Genomic DNA, 13,490 nt, shown 5'->3' on the forward strand with positions numbered 1-13,490 from the left:
TCCATTCATCTGGATCTCTGTGAAGGCGAATGTATTTCATTGTTGGTACATTGGAAGTAGGAGTACGGTTGTGTGGAATTAGTACATGCCAGGCACTGATAGATAGAGTCGTAGAGTCAGAGAGCTCTCTATAGTACAGAAACAGGCCTTTCAGCCCATCTGGTCCATTCCGAACCATTTAAACCACCTAGTCCCATCAACCTGCACCTGGACCTTAACCCTCCATGCCCCTCCCTTCCATGTACCTATCCAAACTTCACTTAAATGTTGCAATCAACCGCGCTTCCATCACCTCCGCTGGCTGCTCATTCCACACCTGCACCACCCTATGAGTGAAGGAAGTTCCCTTTAAACATTTTACCCTTCACCCTGTGACTTCTCATTCTAATCTCATCCAGTCTCAGTGGAAAAAGCTGTGCTTGTATTTACCGTATTTCTCTGGATTTGGATGCCAGTTACGCTGCTGGCATTTAGGACAGCAATGAAGATCCTCCATCTCTGATGGTGCTCAAGGCTTCCTTCATCATGCCAGTAGCTTCCTCTCAGTCTTCCCTGCTGTCCGTAATGCAAGTCCTGGGGGAAGGAAGTTGGGGGGGAGACTCAGGAATACTGTCGCTCCCAGATGTAGAAGGATTCTTTATTGCTGCTTCCTTAACAATTTTGTTTGACCAGTCAGTGTAGTTAGCCCTGAGCTGAACTCCTGTACCTGAAGGACCGGTGGACCACTCATAGTCTGGCCCTTACCCTTTGACCTGTTTGTCATGGGTGACCCTACTAAGAGCCAAACCACAGAGCCCTGACTCTAGCCAACTCTGGGTCATTGAGGCACACAAGCTTCCAAACTACAATAAGGTTCTGGTCCCTTTGGAGGTACCTTATTTGTACCCCTTGTAATTTTGTAAACCCCTACCATATCTCCCCTCTTTCTCTACTCGCTAAGGAATGAAGTCCTAACCTATTCAACCATTCCCTATAACTCATGTTCTCAAGACCTGGCAACATTCTTGTAATTTTTCTTTGTACTCTTTCAATCTTATCGCTATCTTTCCTGTAGGTAGATGATCAGAACTGTACACAATACACCAACTTAGGCCTCACCAGCATTTACACAACATCCCAACTCCTGATTTATGAAGGCCATTGTGCCAAAAGCTCTCTTTACGACCCTGTCTACCCTGTGACACTACTTTCAGGGAATTATGGATCTTTGTTGACAGAAATGGTGATTAACTGAATTGTCTGGTTAATCAGCTCAATTTCCAATTGTGAATTAAAGATTAAAATTAAAAACAATTAGTTTTATTTATCGAAACTGCATCATTTGTGTCAATGGTCCGAGGGTGTGCTGGGGGCAGCCTCCAAGTGTTGCCACACCTCTGGCGCCAACATAGCAAGCCTACAACTCACTAACCTGAATCTGTATGTCTTTGGAATGTGGGAGGAAACTCACTCGGTCTCAGAGAGAAGGTACTAAACTCCTTACAGACAGCAGCGGGGAATTGAACCCTAACAGGTGGTGCTGTAGAACATAGTGCTAACGGCCATGCTACCACTCGACCCTGATGTTGCCGTGCCACCCAAGAATTCTTGCTCATCCTGCACCTTAGAAAGAATATTCAGGTTGGCCACTTATCTAATGAGCTGATCATAGTGCGCTTAATGTTGACAACATGTTGAATCTGTCATTGCTTAAGGCACTGGAATAATAGAACACAGAGTCTATTTCAAGATCTGGTTTTGGCAGCTTTAACTTCAGTTTACTGAAGAGAGCTGAGGTTTGGACGAACTTGTTTGGTGCGATACTTAAGGCAAAGTGACTAATTGTGCTGATGACTAGTGAATAGTGTAATAACTACATGTGCGATTAATGGGCTAATTCAAGATTGTTTAATGTCATTTCCAGTGCACAAGTGTAAAGGAAAACAAAATAATTGTTATTCCGGATCCGATATAGCACAAAAAACACAGTAACAAAATGAAAAATCACAATAAATATAAATACATAATATAGCTTATATGTAGGATTTTCAAAGGTCTTAGGCACATATATGCCTAACATATGTTGGGAATGGCGAGTCTGGAGTGCCGCGGGAGGGGTGCGGGACAGGTGGCTGAAAGGAATGCTGGGGTGGTGGGTGGGGGGTGACATGGCTGAAGATACACCCAACCCTGAGACACCAGGCAAGGACATTTGATTCCAAACAATTGGTTTATTGATCATTACAGAATGTCTCTCTGGTGCTTCCCGCTTCCTCCCCTTTTCCCAACCATGATTCCTCTCTCCCTACCCCCTTCCCACTGTCAGTCCACAATAGACACCCAGATCAGAATCAGATTTATTATCACTCTCATATGTAATGAAATTTGTTTTTTCTGTGCGGCAGCAGTACAGTATAATACATAAAATTACTACAGTACTGTGCAAAAGTCTTAGCTATATATATACTTTACGCTTTTTCACAGTACTGTACATAGATTGATTGTATGTCCATATAGTGCCACTAGGATAGGAGTGTCTGTACATTAGGTGACTCTGACAGGGAATGATAAAGTAGTGGTGGTTGGGGGTGTGGAGGTGTTGATCAGCCTTACTGTGTGACGAAAGTAACGCTCTTTAAGTGTGGTGGTTTTGGCCTGGATGCTACATTACTGCCTCCCTGAAGGAAGTGAGAGTGAGCTAGTAATAGCAAAATATTACTCTAAGTAATATGGCGGATAGCAAGATGGCGGCAGGAAGTTGCCACATACAATGGAATGAAAAAAAATTACATTCCAAATTTTACGCCACTTTTTAGGAAATCTTGACTTCTTCCTCTTTCACTTTAATTGGTGCTTGTGGAACTTGAAATTCTGAGTTACCCGGTTAAGCAGATTATAATTAAAAAGGTCAGGGTTCTGCGATTAATCTGGATCGTGGCTATTCTAGTTTTTCACGTGTAGCTTGTCCTTAACCCTTTCTAAGATAAGGAGATATCAGTCTTTTTAGAAGGTTGAAATTCTATTGTACTGTAGATAATCCACGGTGCAGGTTTCTGTGCAAGGCTGTAGTGTAATGTTTGTAACACAAAGTATGTTATCTTGTTGGCCCAATGTTATACACTTAGTAACTGCTTCCATGTCTCTCATTTCCTTTAATTTAATTTGATTTGACCTTTCCCCCTTCCCCCTTCCCTCTTCTTCTATTCCCCACTCTGGCGACTTCTTACCTCTTCTTCTCACCTGCCTAAATCTCCCGCTGGTTCCCCTCCTCCTCCTACTCCTATTGTCTCATAGTCCACTCTCCTCTTCTATCAGATTCCTTCATCTTCAGCCCTTAGCCTTTTCCACATATCACCTCCCAGCTTCTTACTTCATACCCCTCTTACCATATCCACCTGGTTTCACCAATCAGCTTTTGGCTTGTCCTCCTTCTCCTCCCCTCACTTTCTTACTCTGGCATCTTTCCCCCTTCCTTTCCAGTCCTGACGAAGGGTCTTTGCCCATAATGTCGACTGTTCATTCATTTCCGTGGATGTTCTCTGACCTACTGAGTTCCTTCAGTGTTGTGTGTGTGTGTTGCTCTGGATTTCCAGCATCTGCAGAACAACTTGTGTTTCTGTTCATGATTTGAAATGTTTCTTCTTGGGAGAAGGGGAGGAGTAAAATAAAAAATGTGAACTTTGAGAATGATCTGCGTAAATAGTATTAAACATGTAAGAAAAAATACTCTTCAATTTTTCCTCCGATTTTTTTTTGGAAGAAAAACAGGTAATGCTAATAATTTACCAGTTAATGAATATCTTGTGAGGCTTGATGGACGACATAATTTGTTGTTCTAATCCTTTTAAGTGATATGTCAAAAGGAACTTCCAGTGCTTTTAGTTATATTTAGCTTTTTGCCTTAGGATGGTTATAGCTGCAATTACTTCAAGGATCATCAAATTTCCTACAGCACACTCATTCAAAGCTTGCACATGGTTTCAAAGTGTCCTTATATATTTCAACTAGTTCTGTGGAGACTTAACCTACAGCAGGAGACAACGGAAGGATAATTAAACTAATCGAACAAGACATTAAGACCATAAGACACAGGAGCAAAATTAGGCCATTCAGCCCATCAATTCAGCTCAGCCATTCCATCATGGCTGATCCCAGATCCCACTCAACCCCCCACACCTGCCTTCTCGCCATATCGTTTGATGTCCCGACTGATGAGGAAACTATTAACATGCGCCCTCTAGTTCTGGATACCCCCACCATAGGAAACATCCTCTCTACAACCACCCTATCCACCCCTTTCAACATTCGGTAGGTTTCAATGAGATCCTCCCGCATTCTAAATTCCACTGAGTACAGGCCCAGAGCTGCCAAATGGTCCTCATAGGTTCACCTCTTCATCCTGGAATCATCCTCATGAACCTCCTCTGAACTCTCTCCAATGACAGTACATCCTTTCTGAGATAAGGGGCCTAAAACTGTTGACAATACTCCCAAGTGCAGACTGACTGGTGTCTTATCTCCTTGTTTTAATATTCTATTCCACTTGAAATAAATGCTGACATTGCATTTGACTTCTTTACCACAGATTCAAACGGTAAAATAACCTTTTGGGAGTCTTGCACGAGGACTCCTAAGTTTGTCTGCACCCCTTACGTTTGAACCTTCTCCCCATTTAGATAATAGTCCACACTATTGTTCCTTTTACCAAAATGCATTCCCAACACTGTATTCCATCTGTCATTTTTTCCCCATTCTTCTACTTTGTCTCAGTCCTGCTGCAAACACATTGCTTCCTCAACACTACCTACCCCTCCCCCTATATTCGTATCATTGGCAAACTTTGCCACAAAGCCATTAATTCCATTATCCAAGCCATTGACAAACAGTGTGAAAAGCAGCAGTCCCAGTACTAACCCCTAAGAAACACCACTAGTCACTGGCATTAAACCAGAAAAGGCCGCCTTTGTTCCCACTCGCTGCCTCCTGCCTGTCAGCCATTGTTCTATCCATGCTGGTATCCTTCCTGTAACGCTATAGGATTTTTATCTTTTTAGGCATCCTTATGTGTGGGGCCTTATCAAATGCCTTCTGAAAACCCAAATAAATTACATCCACTGCTTCTCCTTTGTCCACCCTGCTTGTTACTTCCTCAAAGAACTCTAACAGATTTGTCAGGGAAGATTTCCCTTCACAGAAACCATGCTGACTTTGACTTATTTTATCATTAGTCCCCAAGTACTCCGAAACCTCATCCTTAATTATAGATGCCAACACTTTCCCAACTACTGAGGTTAGGCTAACTGGCCTAACCTTTCTTTTGCCTTCCTCCCTTTGTAAAGAGTGGAGTGACATTTGCAAACTTCCAGCCCTCCGGGACCATGCCAGAATCATGTGATTCTTCATCTATCTATCTATCCAACTATCCAATGCATCTGTTATCTCTTCAGCAACCTCTCTCAGGACACTGGGATGTAATCCATCTGGCCCAGGTGATTTATCCACCTTAAGACCTTTAGGTTTGCCGAGCACCTTTCCCTTCTAATAGCAATGGCACTCACTCCTGCTCCCTGATACTCACGGATCTGTGGCACACTGCTAGTGTCTTCCACAGTGAAGCCAGGTGTAAAGTACTTATTAGGTTCATTTGCCATTTTTTTGTCTCCCATTACTACCTCACCAGCATCATTTTCCAGTGGTCCAATATCAACTCTCACCTCCCTTTTATTCTTTATATAACTGAAAAAAACCTTTTCGTATCCTGCATTATATTATTAGCTAGTTTGCCTTCATATTCCATCTTTTCCCTTCTTATAGCTTTTCTAGTTGCCTTTTGTTGGATTTTAAATATTTCCCAATCATCCAACTTCCTATTCACTTTTGCTACCATATATGCCCTTTCCTTGGATTTTATGCAGTCCTTAACTTCCCTTGTCAGCCATGGTTGCCTACCCCTGCCATTTGAGAACAGCTTCTTCTGTGGGACATGTCTATTCTGTGCCTTGTGAACTACTCCCAGAATCTTCAGCCACCTCTGCTCTGCCTTCACTCCTGCCAGTGTCCTCCTCCAATCCACCTGGGCAAGTTCATCTCTCATGCCTCTGTAACTTCCTTTATTCCATTGTAATACTGATACATCTGACTTACGCTTCTCCCTCTCAAATTACAGTATGAATTCAACCATATTATGATAACTCCCTCCTAAGGGTTCCTTTACATTAAGCTCCCTAATACGATCTGGGTTATTACACAACACCCAATCTAAGATGGCCTTAAGCACAAGCTGCTCTAAAAACCTTTCTCGTAGGCATTCAACAAATTCCCTCCCTTGCAATCTGACACCAACCTGATTTTCCCAATCCCCTTGCATATCGAAGTCCCCCATTACAAATGTGTCATTACCCTTATTTCATGCCTTTTCCAGTTCCCTTTGCAATCTCAAACCCACTTTTGGCTACTACTTGGAGCCCAACAGTCAGAGGTAAGGAACAATGCAGACAGAAAGACATAGTCATTGCATATGTAGCTGGAGTTTCAGAGAAACTCAGAAGGATTTTCAACAAACATCAAATCCCAGTGGGTTTCAAACCTACAAACACACTCAGACAGAAACCCCAAGGATCCTACACCCAAACATAAACAGAACAATATTGTATATGTTATACAATACAACAAGAACTGCACAGATCTGTATATCGGCGAGACAAAACAACCATTTCATAAATGGTTGGCCCAGCATAGGAGGGCTAACACCTCAGGTCAGGACTCGGCTGTATATCTACACCTAAAGGACAAGGAACAGTCTTTTGATGATAACAATGTGCACATTTTGGACAGGGAGAACAGGTGGTTTGAAAGCGGGGTTAAAGGAGCCATCTTTGTCAAACTGGAAAACCCATCCCTGAACACAGGGTATGACACCACCCATTAGTTACTTACAATGCAGTCCGAACGTCTTTACCCCAGCGTCTCCACAACAGTTCACACCTCATGCAAAGATAAGCCTAGTGACCCTCTCATTACCTCTATGACTCTTAATGATCCTCATGTGATTTACCTTTAAGCAACTCACAGAGTTTATTAAGTCGGAAAACTACCCACCATGGATCAGAACTGAAGAAGCCTCTTGGATGAGTGGCGAAATGTCTTCTAGACAACTCAGCAAGTCCAGTTGTCTCTGCAGCTTATTTTGGTCCTGTATAGTGTCCCCCCCCCGCCCACCAGTTGTTGATGCAGCCAATTAGAATGCTCTCCATGGTAGATTTGCAGAAATTTGCAAGTGCCTTTGATGACATGCCAAATTTCCTCAAACTCCTAATGAAATATAGCCACTGTTGTTCCTTTTTTTGTAGCTGTGTTGATATGTTGGGGCCAGGATAGATCCTCAGAGATATTGACAACCAATATTGAAGTTGCTCATTCTCTCCACCTTAATAAATTTTCTTTGGTAGTGTGGGACTAAGAGATGCGGATCATATCCCTAAATACTTACTCAAGCACAACAAAACCAGAAACTGCTTGAAGCATGTAGTGTCTTTGACCCCGTAACGTTAATTCTGTTCCTTTTTCCACAGATGCTGCTTGACCTGCTGAGTAGTTCCCACAGTTTCTGTTTACATTCCAGCATCTGCAGTTTCATTGTTGTAGTGTCAATCATAATAGGGTAAAAAAATGTAGTTAAAATAATGGCAACTCACACCATTAGTCGAACAAAATGTTTTTAAACCGGAGCTCCGAGAGACTTGCCTAATAGTGGAAGCTTCTCTTTGATGTTGTGTGGAATTCAGCTCTGGAATTTTCAATGCAATTTGAGCTCACAGTGCTGAATTTAATTTAATAAACAATGTCATGTCATCAACTAAGTCTTTTTTTGACTATAATTGGCTTTTGAATTTTTTTAAATTGATGCCTGGACTACTAGCTTTAATCGGATTTGGTCTTATCAGAAAATCACTGACTTGTTTCGTGCACATACACAGCATGGAGACAACAAAGACTAAAGAAATAACAAACATAAGAGATTCAGCAGATGCTGGAAATCCAGAGCAGTGCACACAGAGAATGCTGGAGGAACTCTAGTATTTAAAATAGTGAGTTTGTGTTAGTGGGTTCATTAAGAAATATAAAAACAGTAATTAGTGCCAAAAGACAGCAAATACTGAGGACTTGTTCATGGACTGTTCAGAAATCTGATTGTGGAAGGGAAGAAGCTGTTCCTGAAATGTTGAGTGTGTGCCTTCGGGCTCCTGTACTTCCTCCCTGATGTAGTAGTGAGGAGCGGCCATGGTGGGGGTCCATAAAGATGGGTACCCCCTTTTTGAGGCACCGCTTTTTAAAGATGTCTTCAGTAGTAGGGAGATTACTTCCCTCGATGGAGCTGGCTGTGTCTACGACCCTCTGCACCTTTTTGAGATCCTGTGCATTGGAACCTGTGTACCAGGCAGTGATGCCACTGGTCAAAATGTTCTCCGTGGTGCATCTAGAAATTTGATAGAGATTTTGGTGAGATACCAAATCTCCTCAAACTCCAAATGAAGTGCCGCCACTGGCGTGCCTTCTTCATGTTTGTATTTGGGAATACAAACCTGAACTGTTTGAAGTTTCTTGATAGAACAACTCTCACATCCTAGAAATTGGTGTGAATATCTTTAGGTCTGTCACCATTGCTGCTATATTGCTCTTTGGGTAAGGGGACCAAACGCATTCCCGGTGTAGTCTCACCAACACCCTGTACAGCTGCAACAGAGCTTTCCTACAGTATTGTGCAAAAGTATTAGGTACATATATATAGTTAGGGTGCCTAAGACTTCTGCACAGTACTGTAGTAATTTTATGTATTGCACTGTACTGCCACAAAAAAAAATCAAATTTCATGACATTTGAATGATGATAAACCTGATTCTGATACGGATCTCTATTGTGGAATGAGAATAGGAAGGAGGCAGGGAGAGGGGGCAGGATCTTAGTTGGGAAATGGGGGAATGAGTGGGAAGAACCAGAGAGAAATTTGGTAATGACCAATAAATCCGCCAGATTTACAAACTCACTCTCTACTTTACATTGACAAATATAGTACCGTGTAAAAGTCTTAGGCACCCTAGCTATATATGCAGTGCCTATAAAAGGTATTCACTCCTCCCTTGGAATTTTTCATGTTTTATTGTTTTGCAGCATTGAATCACAGTGAACTTACTTTGGCTTTTTTGACACTGATCAAAAGAAAAAGGCTTTCAAGTCAAAGTGAAATCATATCTCTCAAAGTAATCTAAATTAATTACAAACATAAAAGTCAAAATAATTGATTGCATAAGTATTCATCCCCCTTTAATATGACACACCAAATCATCACTGTCGCAGCCAATTGGTTTTTGAAGTCACATAATTAGTTAAATGGAGATCTGTTTTTGGAGACCTGTGTGCAGTCAAGGTGTTTCAATTCATTGTAGTAAAAATACACCTGTATCTGGAAGGTCCATCTGCTGGTGAGTCAGTATCCTGGCAAAAACTACTCCATGAAGACAAAAGAACACTCCAAGCAACTCCTTGAAAGGGTTATTGAAAAGCACAAGTCAGGAGATGCATATGAGAAAATTTGCAGGTCACTGAATATCCCTTGCAGTACAGTTAAGTCGATCATAAGAAATGGAAAGAATATGGCACCTCAAAAACAAAGTGACCCTGCAAGACAGGGACTAGTGAGGGAAGCCACCAAGAGACCTATGACAATGCCGGAGGAGTTGCAAGCTTCAGTGGCTGAGGTGGGAGATACTGCACATACAACTGTTGCCTGGGTGCTTCATCAGTTGCAGCTTTATGGGAGAGTGACAAAGAGAAAGCCACTGTTGAAAAAAAGCTCACATGAAATTTTGGCTAGAGTTTGCCAGAAGGCATATGGAAGACCTGAAGTCAGCTGGAAGAAGGTTTTAGGATCTGATGGAACCAAAATTGAGCTTTTTGACCATTGGACTAAATGCCACGTTTGGCGTAAGCCAAACACTGCACATCATCAGAAACACACCATCCCAACATGATGCACGGTGGTGGCTGCATCATACTATGGGGGTGCTTCACTGCAGCAGGCCCTGGAAGGCTTGTGAAGGTAGAGGGTGAAATAAATTCAGCAAAATACTAGGAAATCTCAGAGGAAAACCTGATGCAGGCTGCTAGAAAACTATGACTTGTGACTTTATTTCTCACATCCTTCACATACTTAAGGAGTAAAAATCTTTGTTACGTCTCTGTCTAAATGTGCAATGTGCAATTTATAGTAGTTTGTAATAAATAGTATGTACAACAGGGCAGTCAGTATAACAGAAATACAAATGTATCAGCATGAATTCATCAGTCTGATGGGCTGGTGGAAGAAGCTGTCCCGGAGCCTGTTCTGGCTTTCATGCTGAGGTACCGTTTCCCAGATGGAAGCAGTTAGAACAGTTTGTGGTTGGGGTGACTCAGGTCCCCAATAATCCTTTGGGCCCTTTTTACACACCTGCCTCTGTAAGTGTCCTGAATAGTGGGAAATTCACATCTACAGATGTGCTGGGCTGACTGCACCACTCTCTGCAGAGTCCTGCATTTGAAGGAAGTACAGTTTCCATACCAGGCAGTGATGCAGCCAGTCAGGATGCTCTCAGCTGTGCTCCTGAAGAAAGTCCTTTTCCAGTAAGACAATGATCCCAAGCATAAAGCCAAAGCCACACAAGAATGGCTTAAAAATGACAAAGTTAACGTCCTGGAGTGGCCAAATCAGAGTCCAGACCTCAATCCAATTGAGAATTTGGACTTGAAAAAGGCTGTTCACTCAATCCCTTTGCAATCTGACAGAGTTTGAGCAGCTTTGTTAAGAAGAATAGGGAAAAATTGTAGTGTCCAGATGTGCAAAGCTGATGGAGATCTATCCACACAGACTCAAGGTTGTAATTGCTGCCAGAGGTGCATCTACTAAATACTGACTTGAAGGGGGTGAATACTTATGCAATCAATCATTTTGTGTTTTGTATTTGTAATTAATTTAGGTCATTTTGTAGAGATGTTTTCACTTTGACGTGGAAGACTCTGTTGATCAGTGTCAAAAAAGCCAAATTAAATCCACTGTGATTCAATGTTGTAAAACAACAAAACATGAAAGCTTCCGGGGACGGGGAGGGGGTAGGATACCTTCCTTGTATAGGCACTGTATGTGCCTAAGACTTTTGCACAGTACTGTAGATTTAAACTCCAACCCTTTTACAATAAAACACAAGAGGCTATTTGCCACTTTATCTGCTTGCTAGATCTGCCTGCTAATCTTTTGTAATTCAAGGACTTGGCACATAGGGTATAATATGGAAAAATATGAGGTTTTCCTTGAAGTAAGAAATAGGCAGAATAATTTGTAAATAGCCAAAGATTGAAGGATGTTGGTGTTCCATTGTTTCAGATCTATGCCTGAAATATTTGACCTGTTATCTCTACAGAGGTCAGTGAACCTGATGTATCTGTGTCTTTATTCTTCTGAATTGGATTTTCTACATTTTATTTACAAAGTTTGGTGAAGTGGCTTTTTCCTGTTTTTTGGTTGTTGCTATTTTGTTGTTTGGCACTAGATGGCAGTAATTGTCCGTCGTTTAGAGGCCAGTAGGTACAATGACTTCATCAGGATGAAACCAAAGGCCAATGTTCTCTGAAGCCCAGTGAGCCAGAAAAAACAAAATAAAAATACTGATTTCCTTTTGTGTATGTCAATACTTTGTAATTCTTGAAGCTATCTACAGTATGCAACTGACAAGGTGAAATTAATCATGTTGAGGACTGCTAATACAGTACTGTGTAAAACTCTTAGGCACACGCACATTATACAGCTGGGGTGCCTAAGACTTTTGCGCATTACTGTAGTAATTCTATGTATTGCACTGTACTGCTGCGACAAAACAAAACAGATTTCATGACATGTGAGTGATGATAAATTTTATTCTGATATGGGTCTCTTGTGGACTGAGAGTGGCAAAGGGGCAGGGAGAGGGGAATCATGGCTGGGAAAAGGGGAAGGGAGAGGAGAGGGAGCGAGAAGCTCCAGCGAGACACTGTAATGATCAATAAACCAATTATTTGTAATCAAATGACCTTGCCCGGTGTCTCAGGGCTGGATGTGTCTGCACCCCCACCGCCCCCTCCCCACCCTCGGCACTCCTTTGCCACCAGTCCCACATTCCTGCTGTGCCACTTCACCCTCGTCATTCCCAGCATCCTTTGTTCTTGCCAGATTTATAAACTTGCTCTCCGCTCCATGTTGACAAATACAGTTCTATGTAAAAGTCTTCGGTACCTGAGCTATATATATGTGCCTAAGACTTTTGCACAGCACTGTAGTTGGCGGTTGTGATTTTACACACAGTGGATCTTATTTCTAATTCTACTTTTGTCTGGTTGCTGTTGATGCAGGTTGTAACAGAGCAGAGGAGGTGCATTGCTGTTTACATTGTCACATTCCTGCCGTAATAGTAGGAGTAAACCTCGAGGCGTTACAGTACTTTTTTCTGCGCTTGTCAGCAATTATGACTACAGTTTGCCTGAAGGTTGTGTTGTATAATCTAAACGTACAGTTGGCTGACTTTATTTTCGGCCTGTTTCAAGGCACTTTCTATACATGTTTAAAAGTTTTATTTTATTGAGATAGAGCTTGGAGTAAACCCTTCTGACCCTTTGAGCAACCCCCGATTTAAGCCCAGCCCAATCATGGGACAATTTACAATGACCAATTAACCTACTAATCAGTATGTCTTTGGACTGTGGGAGCAAACAGGAGCACCCGGAGGAAACCCTCGCTGTCACTGGCAGAACATACAGACTCCTTAGAGGCATTGGTGGGAATTAAACCCAGGTCGCTGGTAACGTAAGGCATTGTGCTGATCGTTATGCTACCCTGATGCCCCATGTACTTTTGTTACATTATTGCTAGAAATAGAGTGAGCAGCCTCAAGTTCCTGGGTGTCAAGATCTCTGAGGATCTAACCTCATCCCAACATATTGATGCAGTTATAAAAGCAAGGCAGCGACTATACTTCATTAGGAGTTTGAAGAGATTTGGCATTCAACAAATATACTCAAAAACTTCGATAGTTGTACCGTGGAGAGCATTCTGACAGGCTGCATCACTGTCTGGTATGGAGGGGCTACTGCACAGGACCGAAAGAAGCTGCAGAAGGTTGTAAATCTAGTCAGCTCCATCTTGGGCACTAGCCTACAAAGTACCCAGGATATCTTCAAAGTGCGTTGTCTCAGAAATGCAGCGTCTATTATTAAGGACGTCCAGCACCCAGGGCATGCCCTTTTCTCACTGTTACCATCAGGTAGGAGATACAGAAGCCTGAAGGCACACACTCAGCGATTCAGGAACAGCTTCTTCCCCTCTGCCATCCGATTCCTAAATGGACATTGAACCCATGAACACTACCTCACTTTTTTAATATATAGTATTTCAGTTTTTTGCACAATTTTTAATCTATTCAGACTATATTTACTGTAATTGATTTACT

General features: G+C 42.1%; 1 protein-coding gene across 1 annotated transcript in view; it reads left to right on the plus strand.

The window, feature by feature from the left end:
- The window catches only part of txnrd2.2 (thioredoxin reductase 2, tandem duplicate 2), a 185,422-nt gene that overhangs the window by 85,723 nt on the left and 86,209 nt on the right, over positions 1-13,490 (plus strand). The gene's annotated exons all lie outside the window — the stretch shown is intronic.

Source organism: Mobula birostris, chromosome 22, assembly GCF_030028105.1.
Source record: "Mobula birostris isolate sMobBir1 chromosome 22, sMobBir1.hap1, whole genome shotgun sequence".
Classification (NCBI taxonomy): domain Eukaryota; kingdom Metazoa; phylum Chordata; class Chondrichthyes; order Myliobatiformes; family Myliobatidae; genus Mobula; species Mobula birostris.